Source organism: Salmo salar, chromosome 01 (assembly GCF_965601325.2).
Source record: "Salmo salar chromosome 01, fSalSal1, whole genome shotgun sequence".
Lineage (NCBI taxonomy): Eukaryota > Metazoa > Chordata > Actinopteri > Salmoniformes > Salmonidae > Salmo > Salmo salar.
The window spans coordinates 68,255,753-68,275,279 of NC_138291.1; positions in this window are offsets into that span (position 1 = coordinate 68,255,753).

Consider the following 19,527-nt stretch of genomic DNA (forward strand, 5'->3'; position numbering starts at 1 on the left):
TGATGCATTTTCAATAAAGTTTGATTTGATTTAGTCCTATTCTTTAACTTTGATTTTTGGTTGAGATAGAGACGTGAATCCAACATATTAATTATTAACTTGAAGATTAAATTTGAATGTATGCATTGTCTATTTTTAGTTGAACCATGGGTTGAATTGAAAAAGTAACTTTTGATGACTTCGCAAATGCAGTATAGACCCAAATAGTGTCATTGATGACATACAGTTTGACTTATAAAGTATCGTTACGTTTCATTTGCTCTGCTAAACCTACGCTTTGGAAAAATATCAACAGCGATAGTGAATATATTTAGTTTTTTAGAGATCTCTCAATAGTCATTCTCACAATAGCACATCGATAGTAGTCAGTGACATATCAAAGCTGGGCATGGTTAAGACTCTGGATGGAAAACCAAATGAACAGCTGTAGATACAGTAGATCAACTCTCCAGTAGGAGGTGCTGCCCAGCCTATAGTTTTTTTTCTGATAATGGATACAATGTTGAAGATCAGATTTTTTCAAAAGTACAAATTCAACATATACAAGGTTTGTCTGTGTTAAATTCATTACAATGATGATATAATCCTGTGGTTGAAATTCTATCCTCGAAACAACAGTTTACATTGACTTTTTACAAATCCAATGCATTTTCCACGTTGATTCCACATCACTATACATTGACAAATTATGTTGAAACAACATTGATTCAACCAGTTTGTGCCCAGTGAGTACTGTATATGGTTGACACGTACGTGGCTCACGTCCAGATCCAATCAAGTCCAATGTCTATGAAAAGCCAATTGAGTATTCTTCCTGTCTTGTAAGAATTGGCATTTGAATGAATAAACATCACACAGCAAACATTGTTGTATTTATTAAATGAATCCGAAAGTGTCTTCGTGTTGTCTTGTATTTCCCTAGAAAGTCATGGTTGCTGGATTTAATGAGCGGGGTGCTCAGTATTGAAGAGAGTGCGTTGGGCAACACCTCTATCACATTGGCATTTATAGAGACCATTTGTTTAAAATAATAAACTAATCTGTGACAGGCTCTCAGAAGACAATTTTGTGAAACATATCCGTGTGGTTCGGCCATGCTCTCTTGTACCATAATAAAACCAGGAAGTTAGAGACATCCTGCCAGACCACTGTGCGATCAAATAGCAGTCAATAGCAGGCCTCAGTGTTTCACCGCATTGCAGTAGCAACAGTGTAAGTAAAAACATTACCAGTGATTTAAAGAAACGACTATAGACTCAAGGCTGCCTCACCCATACTGCAATGAAGCCTTACTTATTCAATCCACCTCTCCAGGCTCTACTCCTCAAAATGTGCTTGTTTACTCATCCCTTGCCTTTTGAATGTAATAATTTAGGAATAATGAAAGAAATGGTACACTCGTGTTATTTATTTGAGCTGTGACTGAAGTACTCGGGGTCATATTTAGTCTCTCTGTGGTCAGCTGAGCAGCACAATGGAGCAGACAGAAGACAGAATGGATATAATGACCAGCCTTAGGTAGGAAGAAAAGAGAGGGCGACGAAGGGAGGAGACAGAAAGAGAGAGAGAGAGCGAGAGATGACAGAGGGCCATTACAGGGATTTAACCTCTCAGACAGAAGCGCACATCTAAGGATAAAGACGTCAAGAAAAGCAGATGAAATTATCCTATTTGAGGGATTCCCAGAACATCATAGTGCAATATCAAGACCGATACTGGACCACCTCACTTTGTACAGACAGTAATGGTGTAAGGCCCCTGCTGCTCCCATTACTGCTCTCAGGGCATAATGGACACATAGGCCTACTGTTTCTACAAATGACATCATTTGTTACTCCTCTGTGTGAGACAATGGACTGAATGGCTCCTTCCGCTACACCTGTCAACACTGTCACTAACTACCACCCGGTACCCTGCACCTTAGAGACTGCTGCCCTATACAGTAGCCATATGTACATAGTCATTGAACACTGGTCACTTTAAATATACTGTTTTACCCACTTTATATGTATATACTGTATTATAGTCATGGCTCATCCAATATAACTACTGCTATACACAACTTTTCTATTCACTTACTGTCCATACTGTCCATACACACGAGGTCTTCACGGATCCATCTGTACCCGAATACCCTAACGGGTCCAGATCAAGAATTTGAAATAATGTCACAGGTCTGGGTCAGATCTGATATCATTCTAACGGTTCTTGGGTATTTGTCATTTTAACTTGTTTGTCCAGAAGGGTCCGTACAGATCCGAACGCTACTGCTGCAGTAGAGAGAGAGAGAGAGAGAGAGAGAGAGAGAGAGAGAGAGAGAGAAGTTGTATAATTTATGCTGCTGCTGCTTTTGCTTTTCACAAGAGTGGAGTGTGGCGAGTATAGCTTGTTGTTGTTGGCCAATCATAAGTCATCAAAGTGGCAATAGGCTACAGTCGTAGAGCCTCCGTGTGTGGTAAAAGTTAGGAGATATCTAATCAATGGAAGTTGACATTAAAATGATGGAATTAAAAGGAGAAGGATAGGCTACAACAACCAACAGCCAACAGGTAGGCTGCTACTAAATATTCTGAATGGAGTTGTTGTACTGCAGCCTCAGTTAACTTAGCTAGCTAATGTTAGCTAGCTTGATTAGCTTCTCCCGGCTTGATGCAGTCAACTTGATGCAGGTACTATCTAATTATATCTGATGATAAATAACCTAGCTATGGCAACTAATCGTCTGCTATAGTGGGAGTCGGCTTGGTTGGTTGCTGTCTCTCGTCTCTCCCTCCTCCCCGCTCCCCCCTCCTCCCCGCTCCCCCCTCCTCCCTGCTCCCCCCCTCCCTTTCACTCGCTCACAGTATGGCCCCTACCCTGCCTGCTAGAGCGGCACCTCGGCCTCTCTCTCCTCTTCTCAATAATTATCTCCGGCTAATAAATTAACTTAAAAAATAACTTTTCTGCTGCTTCCATCACTCGGATCAGACCGGGTCTAGAGACGAACAGGTCTATACGGAACAGGTCAAGTTGCAAACCACAAGGAAAATCAAAACTACATGTAAACATGGATAACAAGTTGAATGCATGTTGTGGCTTAAAGCATTCGCTTGAATTACATACAGTGGCAAGAAAAAGTATGTGAACCCTTTGGAAATACCTGGATTTCTGCATAAATTGGTCATAAAATCTGATCTTCATCTAGGTCACAACAATAGACAAAAACAGTCTGCTTAAACTAACAACACACAAGCAATTATACGTTTTCATGTCTTTCTTGAACACACTGTGTAAACATTCACAGTGCATGGTGGAAAAAGTATGTGAACCCTTGCATTTAATGACTTGTTGACCCTCATTTGGCAGCAATAACCTCAACTAAACATTTTCTGTAGTTGCGGATCAGACCTGCACAACTGTCAGGAGGAATTTTGGACCATTCCTCTTTACAAAACTGTTTCAGTTCAGCAATATTCTTGGGATGTCTGGTGTGAACTGCTCTCTTGAGGTCATGCCACAGCATCTCAATCGGGTTGAGGTCAGGACTCTGATTGGGCCACTCCAGAATGCATATTTTCTTCTGTTAAAGCCATTCTGTCGTTGATTTACTTCTGTGTTTTGGGTCGTTGTCCTGTTGCATCACCCAACTTCTGTTGAGCTTCAATTTGCGGACAGATAGCCTAACAGTCTGCCAAATGTCTTGATAAACTTGGGAATAAATTTTTCCGGCGATGATAGCAAGCTGTCCAGGCGCTGAGGCAGCAAAGCAGCCCCAAATCATCATGCTCCCTCCACCATACTTTACAGTTGTGCTGTGCCTTTTTTTCTCCACAAATAGTGTTGTGTGTTCCTTCCAAACAACTGTAGTTTCATCTGTCCACAGAATATTTTGCCAGTAGCGTTGTGGAACATCCACGAGCATTTTTGCAAACTTCAGACGTGTAGCAATGTTTTTTTTGGACAGCAGTGGCTTCTTCCGTGGTGTCCTCCCATGAACACCATTCTTGTTTAGTGTTTTACGTATCGTAAACTCGTCAACAGAGATGTAAGCATGTTCCAAATCAAATCAAATCCAATTTTATTTGTCACATACACATGGTTAGCATAGGTTAATGCGAGTGTAGCGAAATTCTTGTGCTTCTAGTTCCGACCATGCAGTAATAATAACAAGTAATCTAACCTAACAATTTCACAACTAACTTATACACACTAGTGTAAAAGAATGAATAAGAATATGTACATAAAAATATATAAATGAGTGATGAACGAACGGCATGGGCAAGATGCAGTAGATGGTATAGAGTACAGTATATACATATGAGATGAGTAATGTAGGGTATGTAAACATTATATAAAGTGGCATTGTTTAAAGTGGCTAGTGACACATTTATAACATCAATGTTTCCATTATTAAAGTGGCTAGAGTTGAGTCAGTATGTTGGCAGCAGCCCCTCAATGTTAGTGATGGCTGTTTAACAGTCTGATGGCCTTGAGATAGAAGCTGTTTTCAGTCTCTGGATCCCCGCTTTGATCCACCTGTACTGACCTCGCCTTCTGGATGATAGCGGGGTGAACAGGCAGTGGCTTGGGTGGTTGTTGTCCTTGATGATCTTTTTGGCCTTCCTGTGACATCGGGTGGTGTAGGTGTCCTGGAGGGCAGGTAGTTTGACCTCGGTGATGTGTTGTGCAGACCTCACTACCCTCTGGAGAGCCTTGTGGTTGTGGGCGGAGCAGTTGCTGTACCAGGCGGTGATACAACAGGATGCTCTCGATTGTGTATCTGTAAAGGTTTGTGAGTGTTTTTGGTGACAAGCCAAATTCCTTCAGCCTCCTGAGGTTGAAGAGGCGCTGCTGCGCCTTCTTCAATACGCTGTCTGTGTGGGTGGACCATTTCAGTTTGTCCGTGATGTGTACACCGAGGAACTTAAAACGTCCCACCTTCTCCACTACTGTCCCGTCGATGTGGATAGGGGGGTGCTCCCTCTGCTGTTTCCTGAAGTCCACAATCATCTCCTTTGTTTTGTTGACATTGAGTGTGAGGGTATTTTCCTGACACCACTCTCCGAGGGCCCTCACCTCCTCCCTGTAGGCCGTCTCGTCGTTGTTGGTAATCAAGCCTACCACTGTAGTGTCATCTGCAAACTTGATGATTGAGTTGGAGGCGTGTATGGCCACGCAGTCATGGGTGAACAGGGAGTACAGGAGAGGGCTGAGAAAGCACCCTTGTGGGGCCCCAGTGTTGAGGATCAGCGGGGTGGAGGTGTTGTTACCTACCCTCACCACCTGGGTGCGGCCCGTAAGGAAGTCCAGGACCCAGTTGCACAGGGCGGGGTCGAGACCCAGGGTCTCGAGTTTAATGACGAGTTTGGAGGGTACTATGGTCTTAAATGCTGAGCTGTAGTCGATGAACAGCATTTGTACATAGGTACATCCTCTTGTCCAGATGGGTTAGGGCAGTGTGCAGTGTGATTGCGATTGCGTCGTCTGTGGACCTATTGGGGCGATTGCAAATTGGAGTGGGTCTAGGGTGTCAGGTAGGGTGGAGGTGATATGCTCCTTGACTAGTCTCTCAAAGCACTTCATGATGACAGAAGTGAGTGCTACGAGGCGGTAGTCATTTAGCTCAGTTACTTTAGCTTTCTTGGGAACAGGAACAATGGTGGCCTTCTTGAAGCATGTGGGAACAGCAGACTGGGATAAGAATTGATTGAATATGTCTGTAAACACACCAGCCAGCTGGTCTGCGCATGCTCTGAGGACGCGGCTGGGGATGCCGTCTGGGCCTGCGGCCTTGCGAGGGTTAACATGTTTAAATGTTTTACTCATGTTGGCTGCAGTGAAGGAGAGCCCGCAGGTTTTGGTAACGGGCCGTGTTAGTGGCACTGTATTGTCCTCAAAGCGAGCAAAGAAGTTGTTTAATTTGTCTGGGAGCAAGACATCGTGGTCCGCGACGGGGCTGGTTTTTCTTTTGTAGTCCGTGATTGACTGTAGACCCTGCCACATACCTCTTTTGTCTGAGCCGTTGAATTGCGACTCTACTTTGTTTCTATACTGACGCTTAGCTTGTTTGATTGCCTTGCGGAGGGAATAGCTACACTGTTTGTATTCGGTCATGTTTCTGGTCACCTTGCCCTGATTAAAAGCAGTGGTTCGTGCTTTCAGTTTTGCGCGAATGCTGCCATCAATCCACAGCTTCAGGTTGGGGAATGTTTTAGTAGACGCTCTGGGTACAACATCACCCATGCACTTGCTAATAAACTCGCTCACCATATCAGCGTTTTCATCAATGTTGTTGTTCGACGCTATGCGGAACATTTCCCAGTCCACGTGATCGAAGCAATCTTGAAGGAAGGAATCAGATTGGTCGGACCAGTGTTGAACAGACCTGAGCACCGGTGCTTCCTGTTTTAGTTTCTGTCTATAGGCTGGGAGCAACAAAATGGAGTCGTGGTCAGCTTTTCCGAAAGATGGGCGGGGGAGGGCTTTATATGCGTCGCGGAAGTTAGAATAACAATGATCCAGGGTTTTGCCAGCACGGGTCGCGCAATCGATATGCTGATAAAATTTAGGGAGCCTTGTTTTCAGATTAGCCTTGTTAAAATCTCCAGCTACAATAAATGCAGCCTCAGGGTATGTGGTTTCCAGTTTACATAGAGTCAAATGAAGTTCTTTCAAGGCCGTCGATGTGTCTGCTTGGGGGGGAATATACACGACTGTGATTATGATTGAAGAGAATTCTCTTGGCAGATAATGCGGTTGGCATTTGATTGTAAGGAATTCTAGGTCAGGTGAACAAAAGGACTTGTGTTCCTGTATTTTGTTATGATCACACCACATCTCGTTAGTCATAAGGCATACACCCCCACCCTTCTTCTTACCAGAGAGATGCTTGTTTCTGTCGGCGCGATGCATGAAGAAACCAGGTGGCTGTACCGACTCAGATCGCGTGTCTCGAGTGAGCCATGTTTCCGTGAAACAAAGAACATTACAGTCTCTGATGTCTCTCTGAAAGGCAACCCTTGCTTGAATTTCATCTACCTTGTTGTCAAGAGACTGGACATTGGCGAGTAGTATGCTTGGGAGCGGTGCGCGATGTGCCCATCTACGGAGCCTGACCAGAAGACCGCTCCGTCTGCCCCTTCTGCTCCGTCTGCCGTTGTTTTGGATCGCCGGCTGGGATCCGATCCATTGTCCTGGGTGGTGGACCAAACAGAGGATCTGCTTCAGGAAAGTCGTATTCCTGGTCGTAATGTTGGTGAGTTGACGTTGCTCTTATATCCAATAGTTCCTCCCGACTGTATGTAATAAAACCTAAGATTTCCTGGGGTAACAATGTAAGAAATGACACATAAAAAAACAAAATACTGCATAGTTTCCTAGGAACGCGAAGCGAGGCGGTCATCTCTGTTGGCGCCGAAAATGGCTTCCAAAGATTTCTGCAAGTCTTTAGCTGACACTCTAGGATTCTTCTTAACCTCACTGAGCATTCTGCGCTGTGCTCTTGCAGTCATCTTTGCAGGATGGCCACTCCTAGGGAGAGCAGCAACAGTGCTGAACTTTCTCCATTTATAGACAATTTGTCTTACCGTGGACTGATGTACATCAAGGCTTTTAGAGATACTTTTGTAACCCTTTCCAGCTTTATGCAAGTCAACAAGTCTTAATCTTATGTCTTCTGAAATGTCTTTTGTTCGAGGCATGGTTCACATCAGGCAATGCTTCTTGTGAATAGCAAACTCAAATTTTGTGAGTGTTTTTTATAAAGCAAGGCAGCTCTAACCAACATCTCCAATCCCGTCTCATTGATTGGACTCCAGGTTAGCTGACTCCTGACTCCAATTAGCTTTTGAAGAAGTCATTAGTTTAGGGGTTCACATACATTTTCCAACCTACACTGTGAATGTTTAAATGAAGTATTCAATATAGAAAATAAAAATACAATAATCCGTATGTTATTAGTTTAAGCACACTATGTTTGTCTATTGTTGTGACTTAGATGACGATGAGATTAAATTTGATGACCAATTTATGCAGAAATCCAGGTAATTCCAAAGAGTTCACATACTTTTTCTTGCCACTGTACATGTATTGCAGACAGTCCCCTTTAGCAGTGCACAGTATAATAATCCCTGACACAGTGAGAGGATAAAGCTTATGTAACGCTCAATGCTATCAACATCAAATTGACTTTCGGGCTTTCAACTTACTGTTGAAAGTTGTAATAGTAGAATGAAATTAGGGTAGTGGGTAGTGCATCAGCAGTTTTCTTCTTGTCATGCCAGTCATTGGAGACCTGAGAGAGCTTTTTATAACCTGTCAGAAATGTCTAGTTGATCAACTAGCCATGTAAGCTAGGTTTTTTTGGCCCATTGATTTTGTTGGCGCGGAATGTTCCTCAATGATGATAGGGGGGAATGAGTGAAAAGTTTTGGAAACACCAACTTACATTATGCTCTGCTCTAACAGACGTCATTCACCAGCTACCCACTTATTTTACCCACCAAATACCAGACATCAAATACCATAATCTGAAATGCATTACTGTCACCCATACCAGATAGCATCTTCTTTGAAACATTGTAATAAACCCAATACTTCTATCCTTGCTCCATTCCAACATGTTAACCACAAAGACTTTGTGACAGGACTTGCCAAATCGTAATTGAACCCAGGTTATAGGTTCAATTCAACCACTAAAGCTGATAACATTAACCCTTTGAGCTAAAGCCAAGGCATTAGCACTGGGACTAACAGTGTTTTTCAGGTATCAGGCATGTTGATGTCACCACCGCAGTGAACATCACTTTTGTAAATTAGCTCTACAACATGATGATACTAGTAACAATGAGAGAGGTTTGATACCAACATGTGCTTGCCTCAAGTAAATCAATATCTGATATACCCTCATGGATTCTGGGATGTAGCAGAATAGCCATCGGCTCTCCATCTCCCTGCTATACATTTGTCACCTGAAGTAGATATACAGCATGAGGCGGAGTGTAGCAATAACTCTGCAAGTCTCTGGGGAGGCATTGTCTTAGGCAGGCCTTATTTCTGGCAGGGAAAAGGGAAACATATGCCAGGTTTGGCACACTCCTCTTTGGATTGATCCTTCATACCTGTGGCCATATTGCTCAGACAGAGATGGATTGTACTTACTGGAACATACCACATTCTGGAAGAATAGGGGACAATCATTCCCACTACGCTATTTCATTTCCTTAGACCTCCTATTTTCTAAAGTGTACATCAGTGACAGGAGGTGATATTGGATTTCATTGCCCAAGAGAACATTGTGAAAATGTACTCAAAGTCGCCGCCTTGTAATCTTGAAACCTTGTAAACTTGTTAAAATACATAGTATTTCTTCAAGGTTTAGGTTTAGGGTTGACAGTAAAATGTTGCAGTCTTGATAACAATGTGATGACATACTATGTAATAAAAGATGTGTCAACATGTGTAAACACGCTAACATGAATCCAGCCATTCTTTGGTGCAGGGTTGGGTAGGTTACTTTCTAAATATAATCTGTTATGGTTACTAGTTACCTGTCCAAAATTGTAATCAGTAATGTAATTTTTTAATTACGCAAACTCAATAATATAATCTGATTAATTTCAGTTACTTTTGTATTCATTTTACCTTTATTTTACCAGGTAAGTTGACTGAGAAACATTCATTTAAACAACCTTTTTAATTAATTAATTTTTATTTCACCTTTATTTAACCAGGTAGGCCAGTTGAGAACAAGTTCTCATTTACAACTGCGACCTGGCCAAGATAAAGTAAAGCAGTGCGACAAAAACAACAACACAGAGTTACAGATGGGATAAACAATCGTACAGTCAATAATACAATAGAAAAATATGTATACAGTGTGTGCAAATGAAGTAAGGAGGTAAGGCAATACATAGGCCAATAGTGGAAACGTATTTACAAATTAGCAATTTACACTGGAGTGATATATGTACAGATGAGGATGTGCAGGTAGAAATACTAGTGTGCAAAAGAGCAGAAAAACCAAAAACAAATATGGGGATGAGGTAGGTAGTTGGTTGGATGGGCTATTTACAGATGGGCTGTGTACAGCTGCAGCGATCGGTAAGCTGCTCTGACAGCTGACACTTAAAGTTAGTGAGGGAGGTATAAGTCCCTAACTTCTGTGATTTTTTGCAATTCGTTCCAGACATTGGCAGCAGAGAACTGGAAGGAAAGGCGGCCAAAGGAGGTGTTGGCTTTGGTGACGACCAGTAAAATATACCTGCTGGAGCGCTTGCTACGGGTGGGTGTTGCTATAGTGACCAGTGAGTTGAGATAAGGCGGAGCTTTACCTAGCAAAGACTTATATATGACCTGGAGCCAGTGGGTTTGGAGACGAATATGTAGCGAGGACCAGCCAACGAGAGCATATGGGTCGCAATGGTGGTAGTATATGGGGCTTTGGTGACAAAACGGATGGCACTGTGATAGACTGCATACAATTTGCTGAGTAGAGTGTTGGAGGCTATTTTGTAAATGACATCGCCGAAGTCAAGGATCGGTAGGATAGACAGTTTTACGAGGGTATGTTTGGCAGCATGATTGAAGGAGGCTTTGTTGCGAAACAGGAAGCCGATTCTAGATTCAACTTTGGATTGGAGATGCTTAATGTGAGTCTGGAAGGAGAGTTTACAGTCTAGCCAGACACCTAGGTATTTATAGTTGTCCACATATTCTAAGTCAGAACCATCCAGAGTAGTGATGCTAGTCGGGCGGGCAGGTGCGGGCAGCGATCGGTTGAAGAGCATGCATTTAGTTTTACTTGTATTTAAGAGCAGTTGGAGGCCATGGAAGGAGTGTTGTATGGCGTTGAAGCTCGTTTGGAGGTTTGTTAACACAGTGTCCAAAGAAGGCCCAGTTGTATCCAGAATGGTGTCTTCTGCGTAGAGGTGGATCAAAGAGTCACCAGCAGCAAGAGTGACATCATTGCTATATACAGAGAAAAGAATCGTCCCGAGAATTTAACCCTGTGGCACCCCAATAGAGACTGCCAGAGGTCCAGACAACAGGCCCTCTGATTTGACACACTGAACTCTATCTGAGAAGTAGTTAGTGAACCAGGCGAGGAAGTCATTAGAGAAACCAAGGCTGTTGAGTCTGCCGATAAGAATACGGTGATTGACAGAGTCAAAGCCTTTGCCAGGTCGATGAAGATGGCTGCACAGTACTGTCTTTTATTGATGACGGTTATGATACAGTGGGGGGAAAAAGTATTTGATCCCCTGCTGATTTTGTACGTTTGCCCACTTACAAAGAAATGATCAGTCTATAATTTTGATGGTAGGTTTATTTGAACAGTGAGAGACAGAATAACAACAACAAAATCCAGAAAAACACATGTCAAAAATGTTATAAAATGATTTGCATTTTAATGAGGGAAATAAGTATTTGACCCCTCTGCAAAACATGACTTAGTACTTGGTGGCAAAACCCTTGTTGGCAATCACAGAGGTCAGACGTGTCTTGTAGTTGGCCACCAGGTTTACACACATCTCAGGAGGGATTTTGTCCCACTCCTATTTGCAGATCTTCTCCAAGTCATTAAGGTTTCGAGGCTGACGTTTGGCAACTCAAACCTTCAGCTCCCTCCACAGATTTTCTATGGGATTAAGGTCTGGAGACTGGCTCGGCCACTCCAGGACCTTAATGTGATTCTTCTTGAGCCACTCCTTTGTTGCCTTGGCCGTGTGTTTTGGGTCATTGTCATGCTGGAATACCCATCCATGACCCATTTTCAATGCCCTGGCTGAGGGAAGGAGGTTCACACCCAAGATTTGACGGCACATGGCCCCGTCCATCATCCCTTTGATGCGGTGAAGTTGTCCTGTCGCCTTAGCAGAAAAATACCCCCAAAGCATAATGTTTCCACCTCCATGTTTGACGGTGGAGATGGTGTTCTTGGGGTCATAGGCAGCATTCCTCCTCCTCCAAACACGGCGAGTTGAGTTGATGCCAAAGAGCTCCATTTTGGTCTCATCTGACCACAACACTTTCACCAGTTGTCCTTTGAGTCATTCAGATGTTCATTGGCAAACTTCAGACGAGAATGTATATGTATTCTTGAGCAGGGGACCTTGCGGGCGCTGCAGGATTTCAGTCCTTCACGGCGTAGTGTGTTACCAATTGTTTTATTGGTGACTATGGTCCCAGCTGCCTTGAGATCATTGACAAGATCCTCCCGTATAGTTCTGGGCTGATTCCCCACCGTTCTCATGATCATTGCAACTCCACGAGGTGAGATCTTGCATGGAGCCCCAGGACGAGAGATATTGACAGTTCTTTTGTGTTTCTTCCATTTGCGAATAATCGCACCAAATGTCACCTTCTCACCAAGCTGCTTGGCGATGGTCTTGTAGCCCATTCCAGCCTTGTGTAGGTCTACAATCTTGTCCCTGACATCCTTGGAGAGCTCTTTGGTCTTGACCATGGTGGAGAGTTTGGAATCTGATTGATTGATTGCTTCTGTGGACAGGTGTCTTTTTTACAGGTAACAAGCTGCGGTTATGAGCACTCCCTTTAAGAGTGTGCTCCTAATCTCAGCTCGTTACCTGTATAAAAGACACCTGGGAGCCAGAAATCTTTCTGATTGAGAGGGGGTCAAATACTTATTTCCCTCATTAAAATGCAAATCAATTTATAACATTTTTAACATGCGTTTTTCTGGATATTTTTGTTGTTATTCTGTCTCTCACTGTTCAAATAAACCTACCATTAAAATTATAGACAGATCCTTTCTTTGTCAGTGGGCAAACGTACAAAATCAGCAGGGGATCAAATACTTTTTTCCCCCACTAAATAGTTTTGGACCTTGAACGTGGCTGAGGTACAGCCGTGACCAGCTCGGAAACCAGATTGCATAGTGAAGAGGGTACGGTGGGATTCGAAATGGTCGGTGATCTGTTAGTTCACTTGGCTTTCGAAGACTTTAGAAAGGCAGGGCAGGATGGATATAGGTCTGTAACAGTTTGGGTCTAGAGTGTCTCCGCCTTTGAAGAGGGGGATGACCGCGGCTGCTTTCCAATCTTTAGGAATTTCAGACAATACGAAAGAGAGGTTGAACAGACTAGTAATAGGGGTTGCAACAGTGGTGGCGGATAATTTTAGAAAGAGAGGGTCCAGATTGTGTAGCCCAGCTGATTTGTATGGATCCAGATTTTGCAGCTCTTTCAGAACATCAGCTGTCTGGATTTGGGTGAAGGAGAAGCGGAGGGGCTTGGGCCAGTTTCTGCGGGTGGTGCAGAGCTGTTTGCCGGGGTTGGGGTAGCCAGGTGGAAAGCATGGCCAGCCGTAGAGAAATGCTTATTGAAATTCTCAATTATCGTGGATTTATCAGTGGTGACAGTGTTTCCTTGCCTCAGTGCAGTGGGCAGCTGGGAGGAGGTACACTTATTCTCCATGGACTTTACAGAATCCCAAAACTTTTTGGAATTAGTGCTGCAGGATGCAAATTTCTGTTTGAAAAAGCTAGCCTTTGCTTTCCTAACTGACTGTGTGTATTGGTTCCTGGGGAATAGCAGGGAGATGAATGAAACAATTGAAGGCTGGGGATGATTAGGTGGCCATGATGGTATGAGGGCCAGATTGGAATTATTTTCCCCTAAGAGACATTAGAAGAAGACAAAAATGATCCATCAAATGCATTTGGTGTGTCATCATAGTGGTCTCTGACTTGTGGTTAGACTCGCTCAGGTGGGGCAAACTTAAACTTGCGCCTTCTTTCAATGCTGAACGGAATGTCATTGAGAAAACAGAAATGTGTCAATGTATTTTTTCGCAAACATCCTTTCTGTATTTAAAAGTAATCCAAGAAGGAATCATCTACTTTTTAAAAAAGTATTTGTAATCTGATTCCAATATTTCTGCTGGTAACATAATGGATTACAGTTCGTTTTTTTGTAATCTGATTACATGTAACTGATTACATGTAATCAGCAGTGTTGGGGTCGTTACTTAAAAAAAGTAAGAAATGACCCATTACTCGTGACTTCTTTCAACAATAACAAATTACTTTACTTATTACTCCCTGGGAAAGTAATTAGTTACACTACTCGTTATATTACTTTTGCATTACACCCCAAGATGTTGCACGTCCTCACTCAATGTAAACAATGACAATGTTACATTACGTAGACCTATACATCAACACAAGGAGCCTAATAATGACAGATTCTACTGTGGATAAGGGCAGCATTTCCTCTACTACATACCCAGCCACAAGCTTGTTCAGCTCTCCCTGGGTTACAGCCTGTCCTCCTGAACGATTAAAATCAAGCTTTGGTTGATTGGATGAGGTAGGCCTACAGTCATCAGCAATGGTCAGGTCTCGGGGTTCTTTCGCTAAGAATTTTGTGTTGGTGTGTTGCCTATGCAGGTGCTTCAAGAGATTGGAAGTTGTGTTTCTAGCATTTGAGAGGTGTTTCTCGTATGGGCACAGTTTACGTTTTACAGTGTTATTCTTGTCATTTTGTCCTACCAATTCAAAGTAATGGGAGTGCTTCCAAGCTGAGAAAGTCAGTGTTTAAGACACTTCTGCTATTCATATCCCTCACTAACGCAGTTGTGCATGTGTGTGTGTGATCAGCAACTTGGTAAGAGGACTAAAACAATTAGTATCTGCTGTGGGAAATGTATTAATATTGCGCCAACAGATAGGGAATAATAATAATCACAAATATTTATTTGGATTAATAACTGTAATAGGAAGGGAATGATAATAAATGTAACAACATATTTATTTTATCAGTAACTGTAATATTAGTACTCAAATTGGTACAGTAACTCCATTATATTACTCGTTACCGCAAAAAGTGATATTATTACTGTAACGCATTACTTGTAATCAGTTACTCCCCAACCCTGTTTTGGTGTAATATGTGTCATTAATCGCCTTGATGAAAGCGGTTTCATTCTATTTCGACTTAATACTGACTTTGTAGCAGAGAGAGCCTTGGGGCACTTCTTTTATGAAGGAGTGATACATAATTTATGCTGAGATTCACTCTCCTAGAATGCTTTTCAACGCACGTTCAAAGAGAAGTTAAAAGTTTACAACCAAACAATGGACAGTTTGATCCGCCTCATAAAAAGGAGACGAAGGGACAAATGTAATTTTCATTTCATTTACTTTTAATGCAGAACTTTTAAAAGCCGCCTAGTCATTAGGATTAATAGCAAATTCATTTTATATTTTAAATTACCCCCATGAAATGAATTGCTTTGGCCATAACTTTTATGAATAAAACTATTTGACGTGGTGGTTAAGGGACTGCCATTGTGGCCTTGAGCAAGCCGTTTAACACCGACACTGCAACAAGGATAATGCACTGAGACTGACCCTATGCTGCTCCTAGCCTGTAGCATGAATATTGTGTCAGAGGGTTGGGTACTGTGGTAGCTAAAAAATAAAAGTCCACAGTATATCTGCTGCAGAGACATGAAGCTGCCAGAGCTAGCACATCTATCTCGTTCTCCGATAAAAAAACAGAACCAAGGCCTCCCGGGTGGTGCAGTGGTCTAAAGCACTGCATCGCAGTGCTAGCTGTGCCACCAGAGATTCTGGGTTCGAGCCCAGGCTCTGTCGCAGCCGGCTGCGACCGGGAGGCCCATGGGATGGTGCACAATTGGCCGGCAGGGATATCCTTGTCTCATCGCGCATTAGCGACTCCTGTGGCGGGCCGGGCGCAGTGCACGCTGACCAGTTGCTAGGTGCACGGTGTTTCCTCCGACACATTGGTGCGGCTTGCTTCCGGGTTGGATGTGCAGTGTGGCTTGGTTGAGTTGGGTTCTGTTTCGGAGGATGCATGGCTCTCGACCTTCGCCTCTCCCGAGTCTGTACAGGAGTTGCAGCGATGAGACAAGACAGTAACTACCGCCAATTGGATACCACGAAATTGGGGAGAAAAAGGGGGTAAAAAAACCAACAAAAAAAACAGAACCAGTCAGTGACACCACATCCTTTCCAGAATGTGGTTCCTGAACACCTTCAGGGAAGCTAAGAACACAGCCAGCTAGCCATTTCTTGGCTGGGATACACATCTGGTAATTGAACCCCAGTCCCCCACATGACAGGTGGGAAACAACTCTGACCACAAACAATAGAGGGCCTCCAGTAACCCCAAGCTTCCTAACAATTCAGGGTACATGAGAGTCTGAACTCAACCGGGTACACAAACTGGTCCGAGCCAAGGCAACCTGAGTGTGTTTCCACACCAGGCAAACAGGACAGCACTTGTGATTATCTTATAAGGGTGAAATGTGAGACTCAGATGCAGACACAGGAGGCAGATGGTTTGAGTCTTTTGATATTTCTTAATAATCCAAAATGGTCGTGGACAGGCAAAAGGTCAAATCCAGTTCAGAGTCCAGGAGGTACAGTGTGGCAGGCAGGCCCGAGGTCAGGGCAGGCAGAAGGGTCAGGCAGGTGGGTACAGAGTCCAGAAAACAGGCAAGGGTCAAAACCGGGAGGACTAGCAAAAGAGAATAGAAAAGGCAGGAGCATGGGGGAAAACCACGCTGGTTGACTTGGAACATACAAGACAAACTCACAGACAGACAGAAAACACAGGTTTAAATACCCAGGGTATAATGGGGAAGATGGGTGACACCTGGAGGGGGTGGAGACAAGCAATAGGATAGGTGAAACAGATCAGGGTGTGACATATCTTACATTTTCATTGTGAAACCAGGGCACAGTCGGAGGTTCAAATCCTTCTGGTTAGCCTTTTTGAACTTACTCTTATAATTGGTCATCTTACTCAAGTAAGGTAGCACTGGCTATACAAGCAGAGCAGAAGTGGTAGGCTTTTAGCAAACACAAATCCTACACAAGCAAGGAAGCACTAGCTACACAAGCAGGGCAGTAGTTCATTTTTAGCAAAGACAAAAAGTGATACCAAGACCCAAAACTTGCAACATCTAGGACAGGGCTCTCCAACCCTGTTCCCGGAGAGCTAATGTCCTGTAGTTTTCGATCCAACCCTAATCTAGCACATCTGATTATAATAATAAACAGGTTGATAAGCTGAATCAGGTTAGCTACAACTGGGGTTGGAGGATGGTAGCGCTCCAGGAACAGGATTGGAGAGCCTTGATCTAGGGGGACGAGTGCTCTCTCCCCACTAACAGACATCTAAGTTGGAGCGGAATCCAGTAGTCTTCTGTGTTTGAAAAGTTTGTAAATGGTGTGACACATTCTCCTTCAGGCTCCCCCTCCACTTAGTACTTTTGTCAAACAGAAAACCCAAACCCATGGCAGCAGATCCACAAGGTTTGCCATGAGAGATGACTGTATAGTTCCCTTAAGGAAATGCACTTTTAGTCAATCTGATTCCTCTGTGAGAGCTTCCTATGTCTGGAATACACTGCCATCAGAAAGACACAACTGCACCACCCATCGCACCTTCACAAAAAACATAAAGACATGGCTACAGGCCAATCAGACTTGTGAACATAATCCCTAGCAGTGCATTGTTGGTTTTCATGTTATCTGTTGTCTGTAGCTTGTGAGGTGTGTAAACACTTTGCTACTTTTATGTATTTTGTTTTGTTGCTTTTTGTGCTGTTGCTCTGTCTGTGTGCCGCTTGTCCTACGTTGCTCTGCATGTGTTCACTGCTTATTGTTTGTCTTTATTGTAATTGTTTTAATAACCTGCCCAGGGACTGCGGTTGAAAATTAGACAGCTGGCTAAAACTGCCAATTTTACTGAAATGTTGATTAATGTGCACTGTTCCTGTGAAGAAAAATACACTCAAACTCAAACTGAAGAGTGGAGAATTGAAGAAATGAATGCGAGTGTCACGAAATTCGTCGTGGTGTTGCAGGGAAGACCAAAATGCAGCGGGTATATGGATACTCATTCTTTTAATGAAAAAATGTAAAGCATCCACAGAACCAAAACAATAAACAGTACTCACGACTCACGACTCACAACAGTGTAGCAGGCTCAATAACGCAGTGCTCACAAACAATTCCCCACAAACACACAGACAAACACACCCAACTAATATAGGACTTCCAATCAAAGGCAACACCACACAGCTGCCTTCAATTGGAAGTCCACCCCAATTAACTCTACATAGAAACACCCAACCTAGACAGAACATAGAAAACACAACTTCTTCTGCCACGCCCTGACCAAAACTTATACACCTACTCCACCTGCTGGTCAGGACGTGACATTACCCCCCCCCCTAAAGGTGCAGACCCCGAATGCACCTTCAAAAGAAAAAACACAGAACACCCAAAACAACCTGAAAAAAATCCCCCTAACTACAGGGAGGGAAGGGAGGGTAGCTGGAATTATGTTTTTCACATTTTTTATATATGAATTAAAAATGAAAAAATGAAATGTCTTGGTCCAATAAGTATTCAACAACTATCTGTAAGGTCCCTCAGTTGAGCAGTGACATTCAAACACAGATTCAACCACAAAGACCAGGGAGGTTTTCCAATGCCTCGAAAAGAAGGGCACCTATTGGTAGATCGGTTAAAAAAAATAACAACACACATTGAGTATCCCTTTGAGCATGGTGAAGTTATTACACTTTGGATGTGTCTGTCCTTGCTAAATTGCCGCAGAGGAAAGAAACCGCTCAGGGATTTCACCATGAGGCCAATGGTGACTTTAAAACATTTCCAGAGTTCAATGGCTGTGATAGGAGAAAACTGAGGATGGATCAACAACATCGTAGTTACTCCACGATACTAACCTAATTGCCAGAGTGAAGAGATGGAAATATTCCAAAACATGCATTATGTTTGCAACAAGGCAATACAGTAATACTGCAAAAAAATGCGGCAAAACAATAAACCTTTTACAAAGTATTATGTTGTAGTATAAATCCAATACAACACATGACTGTGTACCACTCTCCAATATTTTCAAGCAGTGGTGGCTGCGTCATGTTATGGGCATGCTTGTCTTCATTAAGAACTGGAGAGTTTTTCAGGGTAAAAAATAAATAGAATGGAGCTAAGGACAGGCAAAATCCTGGAGGAAAACCTGGTTCAGTCTGCTTTCCATGAAACACTGCGAGATGAATTCACCTTTCAGCAGGACAATAACCTAATAACCTTGCTTACCAAGAAGACAGTAAATATTCCTGAATAGCCGAGTTACAGTTTTGACATAAATCTACTTGAAAATGTATAGAAAGAACTGAATGATCAACAACCAGAGCTTGAAGAATTTTGAAAAGGACAATTAGCAAATGTTGCACAATCCTTGTGTGGAAAGCTCAAATAAACTTACCTCGAAAGACTCACAGCTGTAATCACTACAGAAGGTGCTTCTACAAACTATTGCCTCAGGGGTGTGAATACTTATGGAAATTAGATATTTCCTTATTTAATTTTCTAAGAGTTCAAAAAACATGTTTCACTTTGTGTAGATAGGTGAGAGAAAAACATATATTTAATCCATTTTGAATTCAAGCTGTAACACAACAAATTGTGGAATAAGTCAAGAGTCAAGAGGTATGGATACTTTCTAAAGGTACTGTATGCAATGC